Source organism: Macrosteles quadrilineatus, unplaced genomic scaffold, assembly GCF_028750875.1.
Source record: "Macrosteles quadrilineatus isolate MER2022 unplaced genomic scaffold, UCM_ALF_1.0 Scaffold_2__2_contigs__length_208266976, whole genome shotgun sequence".
In the NCBI taxonomy this organism is placed as follows: domain Eukaryota; kingdom Metazoa; phylum Arthropoda; class Insecta; order Hemiptera; family Cicadellidae; genus Macrosteles; species Macrosteles quadrilineatus.
Genome location: NW_026542595.1, coordinates 121515150 through 121529465, shown reverse-complemented (window position 1 = coordinate 121529465; position 14316 = coordinate 121515150).

Genomic DNA, 14316 nt, shown 5'->3' with positions numbered 1-14316 from the left:
AACGACGGTTGAGATCCCTTCCCTGTCGGGATGATAAAGCATACATGTTAACAGATAATGTCCTCTATATCTCTTAGTAGTTGTTATGCATTTTAAGTGCTGTAAAATTTCATTTAAAAGGTCCTGATGACATATTAATAAATATTATGAAATTATTGTCTTTGGGGTTTTCCACCAGGTTCTAGGCCAGGACTAATTTTCACATTATTTCAGGCTAGGTCTAGGGTTGCAAGATAATCACCAGGATAATATTAATTAATAATTGTTGGGATTTGAAGGCGGAACCTTACTTCACCTGAAGGGGTAGAACTCCCACGCTCGAGCATTACCCCCAAAAGTGATGAAGGTTAAAAAGAGGAAGTCTGGAAATAAAAAACTTAATAATAAATTATGGCATAGTATAAGAAAAGATTGAAGCATAATGATCAGGCATTCGAATTTTATGTTCTTTTATTGTTTGAAATATATTTTAGTAGATTTATGTTCTTCATTTATACACCCTTTTTCCGGTGAAAAAGGTTACAGTAATTTCACAAATACACTTAGAGCTAACAAAAATTTTATAAGAAATGTGGTCTATGGTACTTTGTTACGTCATTGGGTTGACGCAACAATAGACGCCTAATGGATTTTATTCTTCTCAATCCTGTAATGAAAGTGGAGGCAATTTTATAAATTAATTCCACTTTCTTTTACTTCGCCAGAGTTTGCTAAATGTATCTAATCCTTGTAGTTCTACGTGCAATATCATCGTTAAATAATAAATATATTCTAAGCAATAATGTAGTATTGGTTATAATACAAAGGTTTATATTTATAGAAAAGCTCCATAAACATACTATAAATATCCATCACGACCAATACTACAATATAGAAGATTAAAATTTGAATATAAAGAGACATTACTTAAAACCTCATTTTGTATCTCTATCAGTTATGCTACTTATGTACCTAATGAGATAAAAATAATGTTTAAGTGAAGAAAATCTATAATTATTATTTTTTATAAATTAACATTTCTCCATAGATTCAGCAGCAGGAAAGAAAGATATTAATTAAATGTAAGCTTAAAATTACATGACGATAAAATTTTAACTTAGATGAACTGAAATATTTATTTTTTATAAATTACATTCTGCCAAGCTACAAATAGGTTTTTACTAAGGTTATCTAAGACGTCCCCTCGTGTTAACCATAATAACATTTGTCTAGGGATAAATACAAACACTAAACTCATTGAGTTGGATTAATATTTACAAAGGAAGTATTTAAAGCACGATTTGCCTTGTTAAACACTTATCTACAGATTTGTTTTGGCAATGATGCAACGTTATTCAGGTTGTTTAGCTAGTTTGGACTGTTTAGGGAAATCAATCATTCTTTAAAACTCCTAAACACCAACTAACTTTAAAACGGTTTTTAAATATTCAACCGAGCGTAATCCAATAAGTTATATGTCACTCTACCACCAAATTATTTTGTTTAAATACTTTAAAAATAATAATAAGTAAAATTACACGATGTTACAACAATAATACCATACAATTGAAAACAAGCTAAGTGAAAGTTTCAAGAAAATCCCTTAACTCGATGAGTCCCTAGGGCGAGCAGCTGTACTCTGTAGTGGCTACACTGGGATTAGGTTGAATTTTCACTCACTTTTTACTTGAATAAATTAAATGACCAAATATAACTTGTTACATTATTGTGAGTGCTGATCACAGTGCTGTGGATTCAGCAAATTACAGCACAATGGAGGTTATTTATGTGTTCAATACCTTCTTAAAAGAGAGTGATAAAATGTTTATTTTATTGATTAAAAAAAGATAAGGGTCCTTTAAACTACTTCCATGTATAAAACATCAGGTGGAAGGGAAAATATCTAGCCTTTTGGTTGTTTAGAGATCATAATATCTTTAAAGTTATGTAAGATTACATTTAATATGAAATGTGGTGCAGCTTGAGTGCAAAAAATGTTTCTTTGCTATTCAACATACAGTGGTTAATATAAGTGTGCATATAAAAGTAACAAAATTGTGTTTTATTGTCTTTTGAATCTGTCCTCGCAGAGAATGTATTGGTAGATCTCCAAAGAAGACTCTAATTATACCTAATAATTATCAGTAATACTTTTGTAGATTAGTTATAATATTAAGCTCTTGTTGTTATATTGCAAATTATATTTGAAGGTATTGACTAAAATAGCATATAAATTCCAATGTGTAAATTATTGTTTTATTCAAATATAACTGAAAAAGATTAATGAATTGTTATTGAAAAAGGAATAATGAATATAACATACTTAATACATTTAATTTAAGTAAACTTCTCCTATATCTAATTTAATAACGTATAGCTAATATACATTAAATACATAAACTCTGAGTTATTGAAATTCTGTATAGATTACGCTTAAATCAATGTTATGAAAATGTAATAGAATCAATGTTTTATTGTATTCCATATCAAATATAAAGTTTTGCAACTCGTCAAATTAATTTAGATTTCTACAAATACAGTATAAAGTTATTCTATTCAACTTTTAATCAGGATAAAACAGTCTCAAGCTCTGCTCTTTTCAGCAAATCGTTCTGCTTGATTGATACTTTAGAGACAAAAAGCAGTTCAGTTCATTCATTTCAACATTTTTTAAGGATCAATTTATTTTAGGGAAAAATTATTAACTTAAGTTCATTTCATAATTTTACTATATAACATCAACAACCTGAAATTTTCATGTCTTCTCATACCAACAAAAATATATTTATTGTTTAGATAATTAATGGCAGTTCAAAATTACTTTAAATAACCATTGTCTCAATCATTTTTAGCTGCCGTTTTGTTATTAATGGTCCGATTTATAAATTTTATGTTAATTGTTATGTTTTGTCAAGGCCTACAAAATGGTACCAAACTCGACTATACTTGTTATTTGAAAATTTTGACCTACCCCCTAACCCCGCTACCCATAACGGTGAAATTTTCAAAACTGACCATAATTATTGTAGACCTTTTTATCGAAACAAGTCGCCGCAAACCGATTTCAAATATCTCAAATAGTTAAAAAGTTAAAGAGGGTGCAAGTTAATTTTTTGTCACCCTCATGGTTATTTGAATTTGAAACGTTTTAGGCCACCATTTTGTTATTAGTGAGCCGATTTTGGTTTTCTTTATGTCAATGTTAATGTTTCGTCAAGACCTGTAAAGTGATACCAAACTGGACTATACTTGTCATTTGAAATTTTTGAGCTACCCCCTACCCCCGCTACCCCTAAGGGCAAAATTTTCAAAATTGACCATAATTATTGTAGACCCTCATATCTAAGAAGGTTGCCACAAACTGATTTCAAATATCTCAAATGGTTGAAAAGTTAAGGGGGGTGCAAGTTACTTTTCAGCCACCCTGTATATATTAGACATTACGGTGTATTTATTTTCATTTTATTATCCCAGAGCGTTCTGCAATTTCAAATTGTAGATTCGTGTGATTTATTGAAATGATATCAATAAGGATTTCTTACACTAAGGTGGACACATAAATAGTCTTAACTCCACGATTTGTTTTGACCTCTATGTCAGTTCTTGTTAGGATGTCAGCCACATTGCCGCCAATGTCGTTGCCAGACGTCAGCTGGCGTTTGACATGTCAGCTTTAATCCCGCCATAAAACTGTATCAAACACAGCTTTGAGGCTAGTTTATTTGTTTAACGTCAGGTGGAGTTTGTCACTCAAAAGTTTGCACACAAAATAGATTGAAGTATTTTTTTTAATTTTTTGACTATGACAAGCATCGAACAATTAATTCATTCTTAAAAAACAAAGATGCTGTTGTACAATCAAATGACAAACTTAAAAGTTGATTTCTCTGAAAGATAAAGGAGATAAAGAGATAAAGGATTTTAAAATATGCAAAATTGATTTTTTACTGAACGTGGCAAAAGAAATTATGTAATTTGGTTATAATATGTTTGGCAATGTATACAAAATGTTTCCTACGGATAGATTACTTTCCAAAGAATTCACTTTTAGCTGAACGTAAAAGACAAAATTAAATCAACAAAAACGTGACCCTCAAATCTGCGTAAACATTGACGATTTATTACCTAAACTTGTTTACTGGTTTCACCAAATGTATTATTTACAGCTTTTTCCCCCACTAGGGATTTTCAGCTGTTACATTTAAAGATATTTATGTTTCTCGAACTTCCTGTGTTAAGCCTGTGTACCTTTATTACGAGATTTAAGATGTGAGTTAACAACGTTTGTAAAATGTACTGTATTTTTTATATCAGTAGTATGTTGTTCGTTTAGGATGTATTTAATTTAAATACATAACCCAATGAAATCAAATTATTACATAATATTTTTCTGAATAGGTACCATTTTAACAAATATTATTACGCGTGGATAGTTAGGTATACTTGAAAATGGGAATTTAGAAAACCAGATGATCCCTAAGTTGATATTTTTTTTAAAGCAAAGTATCATTTCAAAACATTTATGTCTATAATGTCGATATTAAAGGCATTCTAACATAGATTTTCACTGACTCAAATATATTTTTTTTCTTTTATATTTGATGGAATAAACAACACGGGTGGGAGATTGCCTGACTTGTAAACCTATTTTACTATTTATTTAATGTAATAAACAAGTAACTTGTATATTTAATAAACTGTAGAGAAACTTAATACACTGTTTGATAATAGATATAGCTTGGTTTGTAGTCTATGAAAACTTTATAGACCTTATTTTTGAATCCGGTTTACACAATAAATAGGAGTAGTTGGCAGGTTTATCCTATTTAGCTATATCAAATACTCTAGTAATACATCTTCCGGGTGTTTGTACAAAATTACACTTTCCTTACTACATTTCCTTACTTTACACTTTCCGACGTTTGCTTGATTAATTACTAATATTTTGTTACAATTAGGTGTTTAAGGTTCAAAATGTATGCATAATATCTGTATTCAAACATAACCTTAAAATTGGTTTCAATGTGTGACGTCTAGAGTTGTGATTTGTTTAATACAGTAGAACAGGAAACGTAGTGTCAGAAGATGTCAGACCAAGGCTCAGTCAAGTTTACGGTTGACAATAACTGAGCGTCAGCTTGCACACTCGCTGACACTTGAGCTTAAAATATTTCTGTTCATAAAATATAACTCATAAATTAACGTAATCTTACTTCTAAGAAAAAAGGGTTAGTGATCACTACTGTATTCGTTAAATATTAAACATACAGAAAGTACGTTATTTAAAATACGTCTCATAACACTTAAAACATCATGTAATAAGGATTCTTAAGTAACAATATGGTAAATACATCTAAATGATGGTAGGTCCCGTTCAACTTCGATTGGATATTACAATCATCAGACAGAGTAAAACAATTGAAATCGATACCGATTTACCATCTTTCATATGTATTTGCATTATTGTGAGTAAACAGTACAAGTCAAAATAGTTTTCGTTTCATTTGCTATGAGATCGTTTCATTTTTAGTTGTTTAGCTTCAGTAAATTCAAAATTTATTTAAAATAAATCATGTACGTTCGTTGAGGAATAAAAGCAGTTGAGTTCAATAAATATTTTTTAATATATCTATGCAGGCGAAGAAAGTATCTACACATCTAAGCATCTACCAAACTACAGTGGCTCTTTGCTTTATTATTTGGGGGAGGGAGGAACTTCTACCCCAATAATAAAAATAGTATAATTATTATTGCATTAGTGAAATTATTCGTAGTGAAATTTTATCCGTAATTATAATGCTTTGAAATTACGTAACATGCGTAACCTAGCCTGTGATTTCTTAGTCGCATTTCAGTTAAAACTCCACATAATTTCAATTTCAATTTAATTTAAAAGCCTTTTAATGTTATTATATTTATGACGTACTTTAGAACAAAAATGTGGAACGTTATAATGACTACATTTTACATTTAATAGCAATGAGCAGAGTTTCCAGATGAGCTCTTACGACAAATAGCTGAAAGCTTCATGGAACCTCGCCAAACCGTCCTCTCTTCGTTTTAACGATTATGCCGTGAGCAGAATCTGTTTTATTATCAGTTTTACATTTGATTAGTTAGCAGCTTTAGAGGAAGTCAAGTCTTGCATGAGACCTATTGCAGTACAACATCGTAATATTCCCTCTAAAAACGAAATTAAGGCATTCACGTGTTGATCGGCTTTCCCACCTCTTAGCTAATCATAGTTACTTTAAGGGTTTAAGGGTTATTTTTTATTTGAATTACGGTTTACATAGCTAAGTGATCACCGGGGTGACTTATTATCCACCAATTATCTCACATTATTTGTAATACCCAGTAACTGTGTATTCATTTGATACAAACATCAGTTATTTCCTGACCTTACAATTCCCGTGGTACTTAGGAGTGCAAGGAAGTAACCTTGTTTGATGTAATATATCATACTACGTTTTCAAACATCTTTTGTCCACGTTATGTTTGTAATGCCGCAAAGTAATGAGTCAACATCAAACAGTTCTTGTATAGATGAACATGAAATGCAAGTGTGTCGAATGGTGCGGTAAAGGTGAATGCTTGTAGAGACATAAAGTGTTATGTGGTAGCGGTATGACGTCACGCAGCTTTGAATGACCACTGTAAAGTGGCGGCTTTAATGACGACGACAAACATCACTTGAAAGTAACTCGGAACTTTGTGTATGAAATGAAAACTCGTTATATATAAGGCAACATTTTTGTGTACACTCCATTCGACCTTCGTAAATAAATTTTTACTACTTTTAGAATAAAGTTAGCTCAACGTTACATGTGAGAATAGTTTAAAAAAGATTTTTTTTTAATGTTATAATGATGTCATACTATGGTGTTTTATAAATTAACACATAATAATAATTATCTTACTTAACGTATCAATTTTATCTTGAGAGCTCTATTAAATCCAACCAACTTTGTTATTTTCCGCTTTTAAAAGTTTAAGAAAAAAATTAAAAATACAAATTCTTTAAGAGATATATACCATTAGCACCCTGTCAAGTAACAATTTCAACTAGGTACATACACATAATACAATTTGAGAGACTACAGACCATCACAAAAAACTACCTAAAACTAAGGGACACGGTTTTTATTTTATAATAGATCCGACCTGAGTTTTGACTACACTACGTTTCGGTAAGTAAATGTATTTTCTAAACTAATTATAAACGTAAAAATTACATTTAATCTGACTTTGACAAAATATTTTGTTTTATTAAGTTTGACGAATTAATACAAGTTAATACTGAATGTCTAATAAAATAAAGCACACACGTATAAATAAGATGATATCAAGCCGTTTATATTGTAGTTTCTAGTCACATTTACTATCATGTGCATTGTGACACATCAGTATTCAGTGGCAGTATTGATATATAGATACACACACTGACACTTCGTCCCCTGAGAAATCATCAGGAGTTGACATGTGATACTGTGTCTCATACTGCATTACAGGACATATTTAGCATTTATTTTGAAGTTCAAAAACACTTGTTAAAATGAAAACACCTGGTCGTGGTAATGAAAATTCTTGGTTCAAAACAATCTTAGTAATTCTTAGTCTAAACTTAGATAAAACCTGCTTCCTTAGGTACAAAAAACCTCAGTAAACAGTTTCTCAAGCATGAGTGGTAAATGTCATAGAACATTTCAAAAATTGTTAAGGGTCAATATGTTAGGTGTTTCTACTAGAAAATAAACAATGGATTGCAGCTCATAATGTCTCATAATGTTAAGATAATATGTAGTAGTATTTCCAACTAATAATAATTGTGTTTTACTGTGATGAATCAGCAATGGAAAGATGTTGCCCTCTTTCCAAAAAACTGGTTAATCCTCGGTAACGGTTTCTCTCATAAATCCTTTATTTTACGAGATTAAAACGGTATTCAAGTCGTTTTCCCCTTAGTCAAATATCCCGTTTTCAAACTGTGGCTAAACTCTTGTCATCTTAGTGAATAAACTACTTACATGCATATACATTTAATACACACAAATCAATAATTAATGGCTCGGAATATTATACAGTACGTATTAGTTGGCAATTATTCAAACGTTTTAGACTTTGGAAGTTGCTGACTTCGTCCACAAACTGAATAAATTTGCCTTGTCAAATAATTACAACTGAATAAACATACAACGTCTACTTGCTGTTCCGGAATGAATTAATAAAAACTCATTTCAAGAACAGCTTACTCAAAAGGTAGTATTTTCAAATAGGGTTATAATAATTTTGAAAATCATTTTAAAACAATTCTTCACTAGTGATAAGTTTTGTTTCTTAAATATTTCAACGTAACAATACTATTATTTAACCAGAGAATACATTTTTTTATTGACAATCACCTTACACCTTAGACCAACTTTAGTTTGGTAATAAAAAGAAACCTTTACAGAGACAGTCGATTTATGATGAGTTGTCTTTTTATGACACAACGTAGGTATAGTAAAAGGGCGTGGTTTTGATTTATATTTTAAGCATCTGGGATCAATTGTTCAAGGAAGTGGATTAATATTTGTTGGATTAATAACTTATTAGTGATCATCTAGTTTAAATTTAGTCTAGTATTACTTGCAATCTCAATGTGTTGAAAATAATAAAACTTAATATGACCTACCATATTTTTTATTATCTTTTTGAATCAAGATTATAAGAAATAGTATTCTAGATAATGTCACAAGTTTTTTTTGGTTTTTTTTCTGGATTGACAGGTGATTTTATCGTGTTGACGTCAGTTGTCCTGGGAATGGAACGAGATCGACAACGATTGACAGGTTTAAATTTTCTGCTGAGTAGAAAAATAAGAAGAAATTTGAAGGAAAATCGTGACTTAAGTCGTGTTGTGATTCTACTAGTTATATAGAAGAGTGAATATTTTTGATTTAGCAATTATTTAGTTTCAGTGGATAAACTGTGGGGGTTGATTATTTATTTTTACAAAATGATACATTTATAAACCTTAAATGGATCATTTTACTGGAAATTACAGAATTACGAAAGAAAATTTAAATTTTAAAAAACACAGTTTTGGTAAGCAGAGGTCAAACAGATAAGGCGATGCTTCTGCCAGATGTCAAGTCTGCGTGATTTGTCTTTTTGAGTTATTCCGTGCTTGATAAAACATTCTTTAAGTGGGATTTACCACTATACACAGTGACAACACAGCAAATCTAGAACAAATAAAATTATGAATCGATGGCTGGGTCGGTGGCGTCACAGACTTCGAGCCCAAAACCGATATGTGGTGGGTTTGTTTCCTTGTACCTAACACTACTTTTTGTCAGTACAGTTCACCTTGTACTGTACCGACTCACCCCTTGCTTTGCTGAATACGTTCCACGCACAGGTCCATAGCCTATGTGGACGGGACAAAGCAGGGTTAAAATAGATCTTCGACCTCATAAACAAAAAAATAACGAAAACCTATAGTAATTTGATCTTCATTACAAAACTATTAAAAACTATTATTGATAATTTGGTTAGATTTAATGTTACAATAGGTGCAAGGGTGTTTAGAGGACATTTTAATAACACTAGATTTTAAGTCTATATAGTTGTATAAAGAAAATTTCCCAATTCTATAACATTTCATGAATAACCACATTACATACATAACACTGAACATACATACAATATCTTAGATAATAACCAAATGTATTAAAATACTTATCGGTACTACTTTGTTAAATTAGCAAGATTAGTAGTGACTTAGTTATTTCTCTTATTGTTTAGTTCCCCAATTGAATCAAATTTGCACTTACAAATCAACCGGACACAAGTTCACCTTTTTGATCAACAACGATATTTATCAGTATCTTGGAATCAAAACTGAAAACTACTTTACTTATATATGTTGTATATATTTATATTTAAAGAGGAATATTTATTTGCTTCCAATAAAACGAACAGTCGTACACAAAGACAAGATGCAATTTCCGTTGAGTTGTCCTCGCGGTTATAATGAAGCTTCTGCGAAAGATATCATTGCAAATTGGTTCCCCTTTATTTGGGTTGTCACAGCATGCCTGAGGTATAGGTGCAAACACAAAACGAACTGTATGCAAAACATGTTGCTTCCTGAACAAATCAGAACAAATAAAAACGTCAAGACTGTCTCCTGGGTTGACAGAAAATGTATTAAAATGAGTTCAAGTACTTTTTATGAACTTACATTTCATCACAGTTGCAGTGGTTACATATTACTACTAGAATTTTACAATAAATTTCTAAGAAATGGTAACTTTTGTCTGGTCTTTCGGAAAAACTAGTTTCGAGTGAACACATGAAACGAATTGAGGCAAAAGTGCATGATTCCCTTTGTAATTCAATAATTTCAAAGAGAGTCTGTACCGTCAGTACCCTTACGAAACGAGTGTAAAGTAAGCTTTAAAATAACTTAATACATTATTGATTCTATGTATGAAAATATTGAATGTATGAGTGAATATTGATATACTAACGTTTACAATTTGTTTTTTTATTAATTCATTCTTATATTTAGCTATTCCATGAATATAAAAAAGAATGCTGCTAACGTTAAGCTTTGTAGCCAAAGGTAACGAAAAAAATGGATTTTAAAATAATTAAATAAAATTGAAAATGTACGAAAAGTGTTAAAATGGAAAGCTTATAAATTAAAGTGAAATCATCGATATATTCAATATGTTAACTCATTCAGAAAACTACCAACATTTTTTCATATTTGTCCACATTCCCCTGGCAAATCGTAGAAACAATTTGGAAATATTAAACCCATAAACAAGCTAATGAACACGGTTGGTTTACAGCATCAGCAAATAAATCCTGGCGGTGTGACGTCTTTGTTTATCAAAACCTTTGTTTGAATTATCTTGTTGTAGCAAACAGTTAACTTGTGTTTGTTATAACTTATGTACATATTTATTGAAATAATGTTTAAAGTACAATCCATGACATAAGGGTTCAATAAATCATGGAATTCTAAATATAGTCAAATTAATCATAAAAAAATGTCATCACCTCAAACACCCCAGTAAAGGTACATAATGGTTCTACATTTATAATTATGTACGAAATAATGAGTTTAAATATGATCCGTATTTCGTTAAAACCAAAATGTAAGTTATGAAACCACTTTACAACCCCTACCAAATAAATGGTATAAGTATATGTATGACAATAATTAAAACGAACTGATACTGGTTTACATAAAACTACCAAACCAAAGTAGACTCGTCATATGTACTTACATAATTATATTAGATTACGTTGTATTTCTGGCTCTACAGGAACAGTTGAATAAATAAAGAAGTATTATATTTTTTACAATTATGTTTCTATAAATAGGATATTTATGTGTTATGTTAAATCCTTGCTATAACCTGATAAGTAATGACATAACTTTATCTATTAAACATTTTCAATCGTAATATTCTTAATACATTAGGTTTCCGAATGCAGGTTTTCTGTATTAAAGTTTGTATTGATATTTTGACAGACACGTTTAAGATAAGGCCTATTTTCAGCCAATACAAACGCAAAAGAACCAGTGACTTTGGCAGATTTCTCTGGGGAAAAGAGTGACTCTCAAATACAATACTCAAATACAAATACTCTCAAATAGTATAATACGCCTTATCCTTACTTGTTTGTGGGTGAATTTTGCATAAAAAACTTTATACTATACAATATACTAAATGCTGTACTTTTAAAAGGTCTAGTAGAATATAAGTTATGCAGTTAGTATTTTTTGATAATTTTTAATAGGCATTTTAAAGGAAAACTTATACTATACTGTTGTAGCCCATATAGTATTGCTATAATTTAATATGTTTGTTTTCTTATGTGTCGATATTTTAACTTGAACTATTCTAAGAAAATATTACTTTTCCTCGTAAATACTTGTTTGAAAAAACGATATTTATTTCTTTAGCTCTCTAGTAACTTGTTATATACGATTTTGCTCTATCATTTTAAATTTGAATAATATATTGTTTTAAAGGTTTAAATATGGGTGATTATGATATGCCGATTCAAGCTTTGTAAAGGATTAATAAGTTATCAAACATAAGAGGTTGTCATGCATGATTACCTTTTTATGTCTAGTATACTTACATGTTTTGCCTCAGTGGAAATAGATTTATTGACTAAGGGGGAAATCAATATAAATACCATATTCATTAATATCACTATTGTAAAGGTGTTTATTTGCCAATGCTGTAGAATATTTTATAAGAATAATTCGCATTTTTTGTATAAAAGAGGAGTTGAGAGTGTGGTAGAGACAGTTTCACCAGGTATGTCAGGATTCACAGGTAATAAACCTGACCATATCTCAGGTTTATGACACCTCTGTGCTGTTACTGATTCCTCAGCTGTTTGTATTAGTTTTGTTGGATTTCGCATTGATTAGTTCTGACTTAAATGACGACTACTATTGTAAAACATTGTTTCAGATTAAATCCCTAAGCAATGATCCGTAAATGTTGTTATGTAATCCTTTTTGATTAGTAATTAAAATAACTGCAAGTAAAAGATTTTTCTCATATAATGTGAATTGTTAAAATGCATTTTTATATTTTCAGTTGCAGTATTTTATCAAATAATTTAAAATATCTGGTGATGTTATTTTTTTAATATTATTTGTTTTAATAATTAACTAAAAAGGAAATCTATTTCTGACTGTTGTTATTAATCTGAAATAGTTATAAAACTACACAAAGGATTTTTCTGACTTTTACATTAACTTGAACGCCAATTTTGTAGTTTGAAAGAGTAAAAATAGATTGAATTATGTATTTACATAATAAGATCAAAATACACTATCTCATTAAATCATATTTTAGTATTGTGGTAACTAATGTAATGATGACATTGTGTTTTGCTCATTATTTCATTGTACTAATTAATTACTGACCACCTTATTAAATTAAATTGGCTCTCCTAAATGAAATGGGAGCTCAATGCGATAGTATTGTGAAGCTCGGTGGGAATTTTTAGTTCTTTTATCAAACACATTCTAAATAAAATAAACTATTTCACTATGGGGCGTGCTTACGAGTAATTTTAACTAAACTGCTGAAAACATTCACAAAAATCAATCAGTACGTTGTTCATTTGGGATATATTGCATAGCATTTCTCACATAACCAAAATCCTGTAACATTCTGTCAAACATGTGTACTTCTTAAGACCTTATATAATGTGTGTGAGTGTTTATATAACACGAGTATTAAGATTTATGTTAAAACATATTACTTTAAGTATAGTAAAATGAAGTTGTAAAGTAAAAGTTTTTTTGTTAAAATAGTTGTAATAATTCCAACCAGACTTATATGACAATTTCAGAGCTCAATGTCTTTCACAATATGCAAACGTCCAAACTTTGATTGAGTTGAAATTATTCATGTTACTGTCATAAAACAACATAAATTCTTTATATTCTTCTTTTGGTCGATAGCTCTTTGTTAAACATATTGTTTAATATGTAAAAAATGTCTTACTGTTAAATTCTTTAGATAAATTCATTTGGATTTAATATGAATGTAATGAAAAGTACAAAGTTTTCGCATCGGAATACTTTACATTACGTTTCTTCTTCTTTAAAGATCATGAGTAAGAAGGAGAATCTCATGTTTTATTAATATTCAGATATTCACCGTTGACAAAAATGTATGTGACGTGACTAGCTACTTCCATTACATTTCACATTGACTTTTACAATATGAAATATTTATTTATCAATTTATCTTGTAGAATATGTATACAATTTTATTCTATAAAATCGTTTTCCTAATGCTTCAACCGACACATCTAAAGGGAATGGTTTATTGATGGGAATAGTCATAAATACGCACAAAATATTTCCTTTTTTAATTTATGTTATGGCTTAATTATTTAAATTGAAATAAAATACTTTCTGTTCTCAGATTGAAACACCAAATCCTATTTATATACTTCCTCCCCAGTTATTATTAAGGATTAGTATTAATTTAGTTTTTTTCAGAGAATTCAAAAAATATATTACTGTGTTTCAGATTACTTGAGTAAAGCATAAATGATTAAAACATGTTATCAATTGTATGGATTTATGTAAGTGAGAATATCAAATGAATCTATTATTTATTTAAACAATGTGATTTAGGTTTCGAGTACATTATTCATCATTTTAATATTACTAGGGATCAGTGCAGACAAGCTAAGATAAAAAAATATGTGGTTTGTCTTTTAAATGGAAATTTGTAAATGATTATTGTTATCAAAACTTGTGAAACTGATTTTTATGTTTTAAATTGATATGAA